Raw genomic sequence first — 15,799 nt, 5'->3', positions numbered from 1 at the left:
GAGAAGTTCCTTTAGCATTTGTTGTAAAGATGGTTTGGAGGTGCTGAACTCTCTCAGCTTTTGCTTTGTCTGTAAAGGTTTTAATTTCTCCATCAAATCTGAATGAGATCCTTGCTGGGTAGAGTAATCTTGGTGGTAGATTTTTTTCCTTCATCACTTTAAATATATCCTACCACTCCCTTCTGGCTTGTAGAGTTTCTGCTGAAAGACCAGATGTTAACCTTATGGGGATTCCTTTGGATGTTATTTGTTGTTTTTCCCTTGCTGCTTAATTTTTGACAGTTTGATTATTATGTGCCTTGGCATGTTTATCCTTGGGTTTATCCTGTATGGGAGTCTCTGTGCTTCCTGGACTTGATTGACTATTTCCTTTCCTATATGAGGGAAGTTTTCAATGATAATCTCTTCAAATATTTTCTCAGTCCCTTTCTTTTTCTCTTCTTCTTCTGGGACCCCTATAATTCGACTGTTGGTGCATTTATTGTTGTCCCAGAGGTCTCTGAGACTGTCCCCAGTTCTTTTCATTCTTTTTTTCTTTCTTCTGCTCTGCAGTAGTTATTTCCACTATTTTAGCTTCCAGGTCACTTATCCATCCTTCTGCCTCAGTTATTCTGCTACTAATCTATCTAGAGTATTTTTCATTTCATTTATTGTGTTGCTCATCGTTGCTTGCTTCCTCTTTATTTCTTCTAGGTCCTTGTTCACTGTTTCTTGCAATTTGTCTATTCTATTTCCAGGATTTGGAATCATCTTTACTATCATTATTCTGAATTCTTTTTCAGGTAGACTGCCTATTTCCTCATCATGTGTTAGGTCGGGTGGGTTTTTACCTTGCTCCTTCATCTGCTGTGTGTTTTTCTGTCTTCTCATTTTGCTTATCTTACTGTGTTTGGGGTCTCCTTTTTGCAGGCTGCAGGTTCATAGTTCCCACTGTTTTCGGTGGCTGTCCCCAGTGGCTGAGGTTGGTTCAGTGTGTTGAGTAGGTTTCCTTGTTGGGGGGACTAGTGTCTCTGTTATGGTGGATGAGGCTGGATCTTGTCTTTCTGGTGCACAGGTCCACATCTGGTGGTGTGTTTGGGGATGTTGGTAGCCTTATTATGATTTTAGGCAGCTTCTCTGCTAATGGATAGGGCTGTAGACCTGTCTTGCTCTTTGTTGGGCATAGGGTGTCCAGCACTGTTCGTTGCTGGTCCTTGAGTGAAGCTGGGTCTTGGTGTTGAGATGGAGATCTCTGGGAGATTTTTGCCATTTGATATTACGTGGTGCTGGGAGGTCTCTTGTGGACCAGTGTCCTGAGGTTGGTTCTCCCACCTCAGAGACACAGCCTTGACACCTGGCTGGAGTGTCAAGAGCCTTTAATCCACATGGCTCAAAATAAAAGGGAGAAAAAAATAGAAAGGAAAGAAAGGAAGGAAGGAAGGAAGGAGGAAGGGAGGGAAGGAAGGAAGGAAGAAAGGAAGGGAGGGAGGAATAAAGGAAGGGAGCAAAGAAGGGAGGAAGGAAGGAAGGAAGGAGGGAAGTAGGAAAGAAAGGAGGGAAGAAAGGAAGAAAGAAAGGGAGAAGACAAAATAAAGTAGGATAAAATGTAGTTATTAAAATAAAAAACAATTATTAAGAAGAAAAATTTCTATTAAAGAAAAACAAGAACAACAACAAAGAAAAACGGGTCGGTCTAACCCTAGGACAAATGGTGAAAACAAAGTTATACAGACAAAATCTCACACAGCCTCACCCACATACACACTCACAAAAAGAAAAAAGGGGAAAATAATAGTGTATCTTGTTCCCAAAGTCCACCTCCTCAACTTGGGATATTTCGCTGTCTATTTAGGTTTTCCACAGATGCAGGGCACTTCAAGTTGACTGTGGAGCTTTAACCCGCTGCTTCTGAGGCTGCTGGGAGTGACCTCCCCCTCTCTTTGTTCACACAGCTCCTGGGGTTCACCTTTGGACTTGGCCCCACCTCTGCACGTAGGTTGTCCTAGGACGTCTGCCCTTTGCTCAGACAGGACAGGGTTAAAGGAGCAGCTGATTCGTGGTCTCTGGCTCACTCAGGCCAGGGGGAGGGAAGGGCACAGATGCGGGGCGAGCCTGCGACATCAGAGGCCGGCGTGACGCTGCACCGGCCCGAGGTGCACCGTGTGTTTTCCCGGGGAAGCTGTCCCTGGATCCCGGGACCCCGGCAGTGGCAGGCTGCACAGGCTCCCAGGAGGGGCGGTGTGGAGAGTGACCTGTGCTCACACACAGGCCTCTTGGTGGTGGCAGTAGCAACCCTAGAGTCCCACACACATCTCTGTTTTCCGAGCTGACAGCCGCGGCTCGTGCCCCTTTCTGGAGCTCCTTTACTCAGTGCCCTTAATCCTCTCTCGTTGCGCCCCAGGAAGCGAAGTGGCAAGCAAAAGTCTCTTGTCTCTTCAGTAGCTCCGCGCCTGTTACTGGAGCTCCTTTAAGGGGCATGCTTAAATCCCTCTCCTCAAGCACCAGGAGGCAAAGAGGGAAGAAAAGGTCTCTTGCCTCTTTGGCAGCTCCAGACTTCAACTGGACTCCCTCCTGGCTAGCCGTGGTGCATTAACCCCTTTAGGCTGTTTTCACTCTGCCAACTCCAGACCTTTCCCTGGGATCCACCCTAGGCTCAGTTCCCAGCCCCACCCACCCCGGTGGGTGAGCAGACAAGCCTCTTGGGCTGGTGAGTGCTGGTTGGCACCGATTCTCTGCACAATCTCTCAGCTTTGCCCTCTGCACCTTGTTGCTGAGCTCTCCTCCTCGGCTCTTAAGCTTCCCCTTCTGCCACCCGCAGTCTCCGCCCACGAAGGGGCTCCTAGTGTGTGGGAACCTTTCCTCCTTCACGCTCCCTCCCACTGGTGCAGGTCCCGTCCCTATTCTTTTGTCTCTGTTTATTCTTTTTGCTTTTGCCCTACCCAGGTATGTGGGGAGTTTCTTGCCTTTGGGGAGGTCTGAGGTCTTCTGACAGTGTTCCGTGGGTGTTCTATAGGAGAATTTCCACGTGTAGATGTAGTTCTGATATATCTGTGAGGAGGAAGGTGATCCCCATGTCTTACTCTTCCGCCATCTTCTCACTCCCCAGGATTTGGTTTTTTAAGAACTCTCATGGAAATTATGGGAAGATGCAGTTTCCAATATTTTTTTTTCTAAATTGAAGCCTCTCATTGTTGATAATAAGCTCAATTTCAACGAAACTCTACATCCCAGGGACTAGCCTGTAAAGTTGCCTTGAAAATGTTAAATTGTGATTGCATCTCTTTTATTCATTACTTTGAGGGTTATGCTCTTCAAGGTAATCATGTGTAAGTGAAACAATATTTAATTCTGGTGTTTATCATCAGTGAATACAGACATACACATAGGCCTCTGGTTTGCCAGTTCTAAATTGAGAAAGCCCACCAAAGGTGGTATTAAAAGAATAAGATTATGCAATATCCCTTGAAAGAAGGATTTACTTATCTAGGAAAGCAGAGATTATGTTATGCTACCTTGGAAACACCAAGCCTTAGATGAAAGATGAGAATAAAACTCTACATACAAAATGTAATAGAAGTTTTGTGTGCATGCACATATGTGCCTTTTTCCACAATCAACTCCTTACTCATGTGGCATAACTAACCAGAAACTGGAAAGCTTATGGAATTCTGTGTTAAAGAGCCAAATTTAGCCATAGAATGTTCATCCTCATGAATTCTACAGGTGCAGTTCTCTGGATGATATAAATTTATTCTTGTTGTATTTTGTAATTTGTAAGCTGTAAGGAAAATATATTTGCAATATATTATAGTAAAATTGAGTGACTCATATTTTATGTTGATAATGGAATGAACATTTCTAGTAATTACATATATATGTGGAAACATACTGCTGAGTGTTTGTACTTGGAAAAAAACAAAACAAAAAACCACTTTACTTAGGAAAAACCACCAACCTGTAGCCTAAAGCCTTCTATTACTATCTTAGCTAAGCCATTATATTGTTCTAAAACATGAGCTCTTTTGAGGGCATCAAATGCCCCCTCTGATAAATGAAGAAAGTAATCCTGATCTCCCATGATTCCTATTATACTTAAGAGAAGTTCCAAGATTCCTAATATGCTTAAGTATTATTATTATCAATATTATTTTAAAATTCCATTAAAGTTGTGTGTATTCACAGATTAACAATAACAACAAAAAATCTCCAAACCTTGTTACCAGAAAATAGACATCCTCTTATGTCTACCATCAGAGGCCATCATTTCCATGTCCTTTAAATTATTTCTGCATTTGTTCTGTATATATAAATAACATACTTGTATTGCACTATTTGATTTAGTAAGAAGAAAAATCCACTTTTCAAAAGATAGTTGACTCTCCACTTTGAAAAGAGTGATATCAGTTATATTTATCTTCTCACAATCAGTTGACATGTGGACATGTGCTATATTCTGACTCTCTTTCTCTGAGAATCATTCTTTTCTGGATACAATACTTATCTTTTTGTTCCATTTGTTTGATTCTCTATATATTTATCATTAACTTATTATCAAACACCCCCAAATATGTATGTTTGCGAATGTGAGTGAGTTTGTGTTTCTCTGTCACTATTAAGAACAACTCTCTCTAAAGAGCCTTCTAACTTATCAAACTGCCTTGGTTTGTCACAAGGCCAACTACAAATTTGTGTTCCAGAGATCCACCAATGCCTTAATTTCAATGATTCCATTCACATATCTTTTGTCTCCCTTTTCCTGAATCTCATATCTCCCACTTTCTTACTTGACTCTCCAATTTGGAGAATCTCCAAATATTAATACTCCAGTAATTTTCTGGTAAAGGATGTATGGAGTTATATTATTTAATGGACAATATCTTTACTTTACATTTACGTGATAATTGATGGTATGTAAAATTCATGGCACGTAGTAATTTTTCTTGATTTTTGAGACATTACTACCCTGTCTGCTAACTTCTATGATCACCAGACATTTTGATATTTTATATGAAAAACCTCTCTCTTTCTCTCATTAAATCCTGATCCTAAAATTATTGAGGATGTTTTTTCTATCCTCAGTGTGATATATTCCTATTTTCATCTATTTTATTCACCCATAGTAGATGCATTCTATCCCCAAACCCATGTGCTTTAATTCTGTAAAATTATTTTGCATTATCTAAATTGATTTTCTCTGCTTTCTTTTCATTGTACTTTCTTTTTATTATTTTTGTTACTTAGTTAGTGGAGCTCCCAGACTGACAAATAAATTACATTTTCTTCCCTATTTTTTATCTATTTGTATTTTTTAACATCTTTATTAGAGTATAATTGCTTTACAATGGTGTGTCAGTTTGTGCCTTATAACAAAGTGAATCCATTATACATATACATATGTTCCCATATCTCTTCCCTCTTGTGTCTCCCTCCCTCCCATCCTCCATATCCCACCCTTCTAGATGGTCAAAAAGCACCAAGCTGATCTCTCTGTGTCAAGCGGCTGCTTTCCACTAGCTGTCTATTTTACGTTTAGTAGTGTGTATATGTCCATGCAACTCTCACACTTTGTCCCAGCTTACCCTCCTCCCTCCCCATATCTTCAAGTCCATTCACTAGTAGGTCTTGCATCTTTATTCCTGTCTTGCACCTAGGTTCTTCTGGCCATTTTCTTCTTCTTCTTCTTTTTTTTTTAAGATTCCATATATATGTGATAGCATACAGCATTTGTTTTTCTCTTTCTTACTTCACTCTGTATGACAGTCTCTAAGTCCATCCACCTCACTACAAATAATGCAGTTTCATTCTTTTTAATGGCTGAGTAATACTCCATTGTATATATGTGTCATATCTTCTTTATCCATTCAACAATTGATGAACACTTAGGTTGCTTCCATGTCCTAGCTATAGAACTGCAATGAAAATTTTAGTACATGACTCTTTTTGGATTATGGTTTTCTCAGGGTATATGCTCAGTAGTGGGACTGCTGTGTCATATGGTAGTTCTATTTGTTGTTTTTTAAGGAACCTCCATACTGTTCTCCATAGTGGCTGTATCAATTTACATTCCCACCAACAGTGCTAGAATGTTCCCTTTTCTCCACACCCTCTCCAAAATTTATTGTTTCTAGATTTTTTGATGATGGCCATTCTGACCAGTGTGAGATGATATCTCATTGTATTTTTTATTTGCTTTTCTCTAATGCTTAATGATGTTGAGCATTCTTTCATGTGTTTGTTGGCAATCTGTATATCCTTTTTGGAGAAATGTCTATTTAGATCTTCTGCCCATTTTTGGATTGTGTTGTTTGTTTTTTTGATATTGAGCTGCATGTGTTGCTTGTATGTTTTGGAGATTAATCCTTTGTCATTTGCTTCATTTGCAAATATTTTCTCCCATTTTGAGGGTTGGCTTTTCATCTTGTTTATGTTTTCCTTTGCTGTGCAAAAGGTGTTAAGTTTCATTAGGTCTCATTTGTTTATTTTTGCTTTTATTTCCATTTCTCTAACAGGTGGGTCAAAAAGAATCTCGCTGTGATTTATGTCATAGAGTGTTCTGCCTATATTTTCCTCTAAGAATTTGATGGTGTTTGGCCTTCCATTTAGGTCTTTAATTCATTTTGAGTTTATTTTTGTGTATGGTGTTAGGGAGTGTTCTAATTTCATTCTTTTACATGTACCTGTCCAGTTTTCTCAGCACCATTTAATGAAGAGGCTGTCTTTTCTCAACTGTATATTCTTTTTATTTATTTATTTATTTATTTTTAAATTTTTTTGTGGTACACGGGCCTCTCACTGTTGTGGCCTCTCCCGTTGCGGAGCGCAGGCTCCGGACGCACAGGCCTAGCGGCCATGGCTCACGGGCTTAGTTGCTCTGTGGCATGTGGGATCTTCCCGGACCGGGGCACGAACCCGTATCCCCTGCATCAGCAGGCGGATTCTCAACCACTGCGCCACCAGGGAAGCCCCCTCAACTGTATATTCTTGACCCTTTATCAAAGATAAGGTGACCATTTGTGCATTGGTTATCTCTGGGCTTTCTATCCTGTTGCATTGATTTATATTTCTTTTTTTGTTCCAGTACCATACTGTCTTGATTACTGTTGCTTTTTAGTATAATCTGAAGTCAGGGAGCCTGATTTCTCCAGCTTAGTTTTACTTTCTCAAGATTGTTTTGGATATTCGGGGTCTTTTGTGTTTCCATACAAATTGTGAATTTTTTTTGTTCTAGTTCTGTGACAAATGCCAGTGGTAGTTTGATAGGGATTGCACTGAAACTGTAGATTGCTTTGGGTAGTAGAGTCATTTTCATAATGTTGATTCTTCCAATCCAAGAACATGGTATAGCTCTCCATCTATTTTTATTATCTTTAATTTCCTTTATGAGTGTCTTATAATTTTTTTGCATACCTGTCTTTTGTCTCCTTAGGTAGGTTTATTCCTAAATATTTTATTATTTTTGTTGCAATGGTAAATGGGAATGTTTTCTTAATTTCACTTTCAGATATTTCATCATTAGTGTATAGGAATGCAAGAGATTTCTGTTCATTAATTTTGCATCCTGGACTCTGCCCAGCCCATCTTGGGGGTTCTGCAGGCTGGTGTGGACAAGGGCCCTTCTTGGGTGCTCTCCTTTCCCTCGACAGGATTTTGAATTTGGAGTCACAGGGGCCAGTAACTCATCATGCCAGCACTTTGGAGGCTGCTGCTCTGCTGGTGACTCCGAGGAGTCCTTCATCTCCTGAACCCTCAGAAGTTGAGCTGAGCAATTTGGTTTTGATACTGTGCCAGAAATCTTCTGACAATGAGTTACGGGAACTTGGAGAAAAGGAACTGTGTGCAGTACCTCTGGCATTTTCTGGTGCACAACAGTCTGTTTCACGATACATCAGAAATACATCTACATGGGGAACTGCTCCTATAGAACACCCACCGAATGCTGGCAAAAGACCTCAGACCTCCCCAAAGGCAAGAAACTCCCCACGTACCTGGGTAGGACAAAAGAAAAAAGAATAAAAAGAGACAAAAGAATAGGGACGGGACCTGCACCAGTGGGAGGGAGCCGTGAAGGAGGAAAGGTTCCCACACACTAGGAGCCCCTTCGCATTCGGAGACTGCAGGTGGCGGAGGGGGAAGCTTCGGAGCTGAGGAGGAGAGCTCAGCAACAGGGTGCGGGGGGCAAAGTGGAGAGATTCCACAGAGGATCGGTGCCAACCAGCACTCACCAGCCCAAGAGGCTTGTCTGCTCACCTGCCTGGGCGGGCGGGGCTGGGCCCCCAAGTCTGAGCCTAGGGCGGATCCCAGGGAAAGGTCTGGAGTTGGCAGAGTGAAAATAGCCTGAAGGGGTTAGTGCACCATGGCTAGCCGGGAGGGAGTCAGGGAGATGTTTGTCTGGAGCTGCCAAAAAGGCAAGAGACCTTTTCTTCCCGCTTTGCTTCCTGGTGCACAAGGAAAGGGGTTTAAGTGAACCGCTTAAAGGAGTTCCAGAAACGGGTGTGGAGCTACTGAAGAGACAAGAGACTTTTTCTTGCCCCTTTGCTTCCTGGGTCGCAAGGAGAGGGGATTAAGGGCAGCATGTAAAGGAGCTCCAGAAACGGGCGTGATGCGGCTGTCTGAATGGACACCAGAGACGGGTGTGGGACACTAGGGTTGCTGCTGCCGCCACCAAGAGGCCTGTGTGTGAGCACAGGTCACTCTCCACACCGCCCCTCCCAGGAGCCCCTGTAGCCCGCTACTGTAAAGGCCCCGTGATCAAGGGACAGCTTCCCTGGGAAAACGCGTGGTGCGCCTCAGGCCGGTGCAGCATCACGCCGGCTTCTGCTGTTGCAGGCTCGCCCCACAACCGTGACCCTCCCTCCCCCCAGCATGTGCCAGAGTGCCCAAATCTGCTGCTCCTTTAACCCCGTCCTGTCTGAGATAAGGGCAGATGCCCTCGGACGACCAACACGCAGAGGCGGGGCCAAGTCCAAAGCTGAACCCCAGGAGTTGTGCAAACAAAGAGGAGGGGGGAGCTCTCTCCCATCAGCCTGAAAAGCAGAGGATTAAAGGTCCACATTCAACTTGAAGTGCCCAGCATCTGTGGAAAACCTAAATAAACAGCGAAATATCCCAAGTTGAGGAGGTGGACTTTGGGAGCAAGATATACTATTATTTTCCCCTTTTTCTTTTTGTAAGTGTGTATGTGTGTGCTGCTGTGTGAGATTTTGTATGTATAGCTTTGTTTTCACCATCTGTCCTAGGGTTAGACCGACCCATTTTTTTTGTTTTTTTTAATATAAATTTTTCTTCTCAATAATTATTTTTCATTTTAATAACTATATTTTATCCTACTTTATTTTGTATTCTCCCTTTCTTTATTCCTTTCTTCCCTCCTTTCTTCCCTACTTCTCTCCTTCCTTCCTCCCTTTCTTCCTCCCTTCCTTCCACTCTTCCTTCCTCTCCACCCTCCTTCCTCCCTTCCTTTCTTCCTCCCTCCCTTCCTTTCTTCCTCCCTCCCTTCCTTTTTTCCTTCGTTCCTTCCCTCCCTTCCTCCTTCCTTCCTTCCTTCCTTCCTTTCTTTCTTTCTATTTTTTTCTCCCTTTTATTTTGAGCCGTGTGGATTAAAGGCTCTTGACACTCCAGCCAGGTGTCAAGGCTGTGTCTCTGAGGTGGGAGAACCAACCTCAGGACACTGGTCCACAAGAGACCTCCCAGCACCACATAATATCAAATGGCGAAAATCTCCCAGAGATCTCCATCTCAACACCAAGACCCAGCTTCACTCAAGGACCAGCAACGAATAGTGCTGGACACCCTATGCCCAACAAAGAGCAAGAAAGGTCTACAACACCATCCATTAGCAGAGAAGCTGCCTAAAATCATAATAAGGCTACCAACATCCCCAAACACACCACCAGATGTGGACCTGTGCACCAGAAAGACAAGATCCAACCTCATCCACCATAACAGAGACACTAGTCCCCCCAACAAGGAAACCTACTCAACCCACTGAACCAACCTCAGCCACTGGGGGCAGCCACCGAAAACAGTGGGAACTATGAACCTGCAGCCTGCAAAAAGGAGACCCCAAACACAGTAAGATAAGCAAAATGAGAAGACAGAAAAACACACAGCAGATGAAGGAGCAAGATAAAAACACACCAGACCTAACAAATGAAGAGGAAATAGGCAGTCTACCTGAAAAAGAATTCAGAATAATGATAGTAAAGATGATTCCAAATCCTGGAAATAGAATAGACAAATTGCAAGAAACAGTGAACAAGGACCTAGAAGAAATAAAGAGGAAGCAAGCAACGATGAGCAACACAATAAATGAAATGAAAAATACTCTAGATGGGATCAGTAGCAGAATAACTGAGGCAGAAGGATGGATAAGTGACCTGGAAGCTAAAATAGTGGAAATAACTACTGCAGAGCAGAAGAAAGAAAAAAGAATGAAAAGAACTGGGGACAGTCTCAGAGACCTCTGGGACAACAATAAACACACCAACATTCGAATTATAGGGGTCCCAGAAGAAGAAGAGAAAAAGAAAGGGACTGAGAAAATATTTGAAGAGATTATCATTGAAAACTTCCCTCATATAGGAAAGGAAATAGTCAATCAAGTCCAGGAAGCACAGAGACTCCCATACAGGATAAACCCAAGGATAAACACGCCAAAGCACATAATAATCAAACTGTCAAAAATTAAGTACATAGAAAATATATTAAAAGCAGCAAGGGAAAAACAACAAATAACATCCAAGGGAATCCCCATAAGGTTAACATCTGGTCTTTCAGCAGAAACTCTACAAGCCAGAAGGGAGTGGTAGGATATATTTAAAGTGATGAAGGAAAAAAATCTACCACCAAGATTACTCTACCCAGCAAGGATCTCATTCAGATTTGATGGAGAAATTAAAACCTTTACAGACAAAGCAAAAGCTGAGAGAGTTCAGCACCTCCAAACCATCTTTACAACAAATGCTAAAGGAACTTCTCTAAGCAAGAAACACAAGAGAAGGAAAAGACCTACAAGAACAACCTGAAACAATTAAGTAAATGGTAATAGGAACATACATATTAATAATTTCCTTGAAAGTAAATGGATTAAATGCTCCCACCAAAAGACACAGACTGGCTAAATGGATACAAAAACAGGACCCATATATATGCTGCCTACCAGAGACCCACTTCAGACCTAGAGACACTTACAGACTGAAAGGGAGGGCATGGAAAAAGATATTCCATGCAAATGGAAATCAGAAGAAAGCTGGAGTAGCAATTCCCATATAAGACAAAATAGACTTTAAAATAAAAATTATTACAAGAGACAAAGAAGGACACTACATAATGATCAAGGGATCGATCCATGAAGAAGATATAACAATTGTAAATATTTATGCATCCAACATAGGACCACCTCAATACATAAGGCAAATACTAACAACCATAAAAGGGGAAATCGACAGTAACACAATCATAGTAGGGGACATTAACACCCCACTTTCAGCAATGGACAGATCATCCAAAATGAAAATAAATAAGGAAACACAAGCTTTAAATGATACATTACACAAGATGGACTTAATTGAAATGTATAGGACATTCCATCCAAAAACAACAGAATACACATTTTTCCCAAGTGCTCATGGAACATTCTCCAGGATAGATCATATATTGCGTCACAAATCTAGCCTTGGCAAATTTAAGAAAATTGAAATCGTATCAAGTATCTTTCCCGACCACAATGCTATGAGACTAGATATGAATTACAGGAAAAGATCTGTAAAAAATACAAACACATGGAGGCTAATCAATACACTATTTAATAATGAAGTGATCACTGAAGAAATCAAAGAGGATATTAAAAATACTTAGAAACAAATGACAATGGAGACACAACGACCTCAAACCTACGGGATACAGCAAAAGCAGTTCTAAGAGGGAATTTTATAGCAATACAATCATACCTTAAGAAACAGGAAACATCTCGAATAAACAACCTAACTTTGCACCTAAAGCAATTAGAGAAAGTAGAACAAAAAAACCCCAAATTTAGCAGAAACAAAGAAATAATAAAGATCAGATCTGAAATAAATGAAAAAGAAATGAAGGAAATGATAGCAAAGATCAATAAAACCAAAAGCTGCTTCTTTGAGAAGATAAATAAAATTGATAAACCATTAGCCAGACTCATCAAGAAAAAAAGGGAGAAGACTCAAATCAATAGAATTAGAAATGAAAAAGGAGATGTAACAACTGACACTGCAGAAACACAAAAGTTTATTAGAGATTACTACAAGCATCTCTATGCCAATAAAATGGACAACCTGGAAGAAATGGACAAATTCTTAGAAATGCACAACCTGCCAAGACTGAACCAGGAAGAAATAGAAAATATGAACAGACCAATCACAGGTACTGAAATTGAAACTTTGCTTAAAAATCTTCCAACAAACAAAAGCCCAGGACCAGATGGCTTCACAGGTGAATTCTATCAAACATTTAGAGAAGAGCTAACACCTATCCTTCTCAAACTCTTCCAAAACATAGCAGAGAGAGGAACACTCCCAAACTCATTCTATGAGGCCACCATCACCCTGATACCAAAACCAGACAAAGATGTCACAAAGAAAGAAAACTACAGGCCAATGTCATTGATGAACAAAGAGGCTGAAATCCTCAACAAATTCCGAGCAAACAGAATCCAACAGCACATTAAAAGGATCATACACCATGATCAAGTGGGTTTTATTCCAGGAATGCAAGGAATCTTCAATATACACACATCAATCAACGTGATACACCATATCAACAAACTGAAGGAGAAAAACCATATGATCATCTCAATAGATGCAGAGAAAGCTTTTGACAAAATTCAACAATTTATGATAAAAGCCCTTCAGAAAGTAAGCATAGAGTGATCTTTCCTCAACATAATAAAGGCCATATATGACAAATCCACAGCTAGCATCATTCTCAATGGTGAAAAACTGAAACCATTTCCACTAAGATCAGGAACAAGACAAGGTTCCCCACTCTCACCACTCTTATTCAACCTAGTTTTGGAAGTTCTTGCCACAGCAATCAGAGAAAATAAAGGAATAAAAGGAATCCAAAAAGGAAAAGAAGAAGTAAAGCTGGGCTTCCCTGGTGGCGCAGTGGTTGAGAATCCGCCTGCCGATGCAGGAGACACGGGTTCGTGCCCTGGTCCGGGAAGATCCCACATGCCGCGGAGCGGCTGGGTCCGTGAGCCATGGCCGCTGAGCCTGTGCGTCCGGAGCCTGTGCTCCGCAACGGGAGAGGCCACAACAGTGAGAGGCCCGCATACCGCCAAAAAAAAAAAAAAAAAGAAGTAAAGCTGTCACTGTTTGCAGATGACATGATACTATACATAGAGAATCCTAAGGATGCTACCAGAAAACTACTAGAACTAATCAATGAATTTGGTAAAGTAGCAGGATACAAAATTAATGCACAGAAATCTCTGGCATTCTTATACACTAATGATGAAAAATCTGAGAGTGAAATTAAGAAAACACTCCCATTTACCATTGCAACAAAAAGAATAAAATATCTAGGAATAAACCTACCTAAGGAGACAAAAGACTTGTATGCAGAAAACTATAAGACACTGATGAAAGAAATTAAAGACGACACAAATAGGTGGAGAGATATACCATGTTCTTCGATTGGAAGAATCAACATTGTGAAAATGACTCTACTACCCAAAGCAATCTACAGATTCAATGCAATCCCTTTCAAATTACCACTGGCATTTTTTACAGAACTAGAACAAAAAATTTCACAATTTGTATGGAAACACAAAAGACCCCAAATAGCCAAAGCAATCTTGAGAACTAAAAATGGAGCTGAATTAATGAGGCTCCCTGACTTCAGACTATACTACAAGTCTACAGTAATAAATGGAGTATGGTACTGGCACAAAAATAGAAATATAGATCAATGGAACAGGATAGAAAGCCCAGAGATAAACCCACACATACATGGTCACCTTATCTTTGATGAAGGAGGGAAGGATATACAGTGGAGAAAAGACAACCTGTTCGATAAGTGGTGATGGGAAAACTGGACAGCTACATGTAAAAGTATGGAATTAGAACACTCCCTAACACCACACACAAAAATAAACTCAAACTGCGTTAAACACCTAAATGTAAGGCCAGACACTATCAAACTCTTAGAGGAAAACATAGGCAGAACACTCTATGACATAAATCACAGCAAGATCCTTTTTTTTTTTTTTTTTTTTTTTTTTTTTTTTTTTTTTGCGGTATGCGGGCCTCTCACTGTTGTGGCCTCTCCCGTTGCGGAGCACAGGCTCCGGACGCGCAGGCCTAGCGGCCATGGGTCACGGGCTTAGTTGCTCCGTGGCATGTGGGATCTTCCTGGACCAGGGCATGAACCCATGTCTCCTGCATCGGCAGGCGGATTCTCAACCACTGTGCCACCAGGGAAGCCCAAGATCCTTTTTGACCAATCTCCTAGAGAAATGGAAATAAATACAGAAATAAACAAATGGGATCTTATGAAACTTAAAAGCTTTTGCACAGCAAAGGGTACCATAAACAAGACCAAAAGACAACCCTCAGAATGGGAGAAAATATTTGCAAATGAAGCAAATGACAAAGGATTAATATCCAAAATTTATAAGCAACTCATACAGCTCAATAACAAAAAAACAAACAACTCATTCCAAAATTGGGCAGAAGAACTAAACAGACATTTCTCCAAAGAAGATATACAGATTGACAACAAACACATGAAGGAATGCTCAACATCATTAATCATTAGATAAATGCAAATCAAACCTACAATGAGATATCATCTCACACCAGTCAGATTGGCCATCATCAAAAACTCTAGAAACAATAAATGCTGGAGAGGGTGTGGAGAAAAGGGAACACTCTTGCACTGCTGGTGGGAACGTAAATTGATACAGGCACTATGGAGAACAGTATGGAGGTTCCTTAAAAAAAGTACAAATAGAACTACCATATGACCCCACAATCCCACTACTAAGCATATACCCTGATAAAACCATAATTCAAAAAGAGTCATGTACCAAAATGTTCATTGCAGCTCTATTTATGAAAGCCAGGACATGGAAGCAACCTAAGTGTCCATCAACAGATGAATGGATAAAGAAGATGTGGCACATATATACAATGGAATATTACTCAGCCATAAAAAGAAATGAAACTGAGTTGTTTGTAATGAGGTGGATAGACCTGGAGTCTGTTATACAGAGTGAAGTAAGTCAGAAGGAGAAAAACAAATACCGTATGCTAACACATATATATGGAATGTAAGGAAAAAAAAATGTCATGAAGTGATTAGTGGTAGGACGGAAATAAAACATAGACCTACTAGAGCATGGACTTGAGGATATGGGGAGGGGGAAGGGCAGGCTGTGATGAAGTGAGAGAGTGGCAGAGACATATACACACTACCAAATGTAAATTAGATAGCTACTGGGAAGCTGCCGCATAGCACAGGGAGATCACCTCTGTGCTTTGTGACCACCTAGAGGGGTGGGATAGGGAGAATGGGAGGGAGGGTGATGCAAGAGGGAAGAGATATGGAAACATATGTATATGTATAACTGATTCACCTTGTTGTAAAGGAGAAAGTAACACACTATTGTAAAACAGTTATACTCAAATAAAGATGTTAAAAAAAATTTTGCATCCTGCTACTTTACCAAATCATTGATTAGGTCTAATAGTTTCCTTGTAGAATCTTGAAGATTCTCTATGAATGATATCATGTCATCTGGAAACAGTGACTTTTCTTTTTCTTTTCCAATTTGAATTCCTTT

General features: G+C 40.9%; 1 pseudogene; it reads left to right on the top strand.

Moving 5' to 3' along the window:
• Nucleotides 1–15,799, top strand: part of LOC131743218 (WD repeat domain phosphoinositide-interacting protein 3 pseudogene) — a 115,296-nt pseudogene that overhangs the window by 19,034 nt on the left and 80,463 nt on the right.

The sequence above is a fragment of the Kogia breviceps genome, chromosome 16 (genome assembly GCF_026419965.1).
Source record: "Kogia breviceps isolate mKogBre1 chromosome 16, mKogBre1 haplotype 1, whole genome shotgun sequence".
Classification (NCBI taxonomy): Eukaryota; Metazoa; Chordata; class Mammalia; order Artiodactyla; family Physeteridae; genus Kogia; species Kogia breviceps.
The sequence above is the reverse complement of the archived record's forward strand: the minus strand, read 5'-3'. Positions and strand labels throughout refer to the sequence as shown.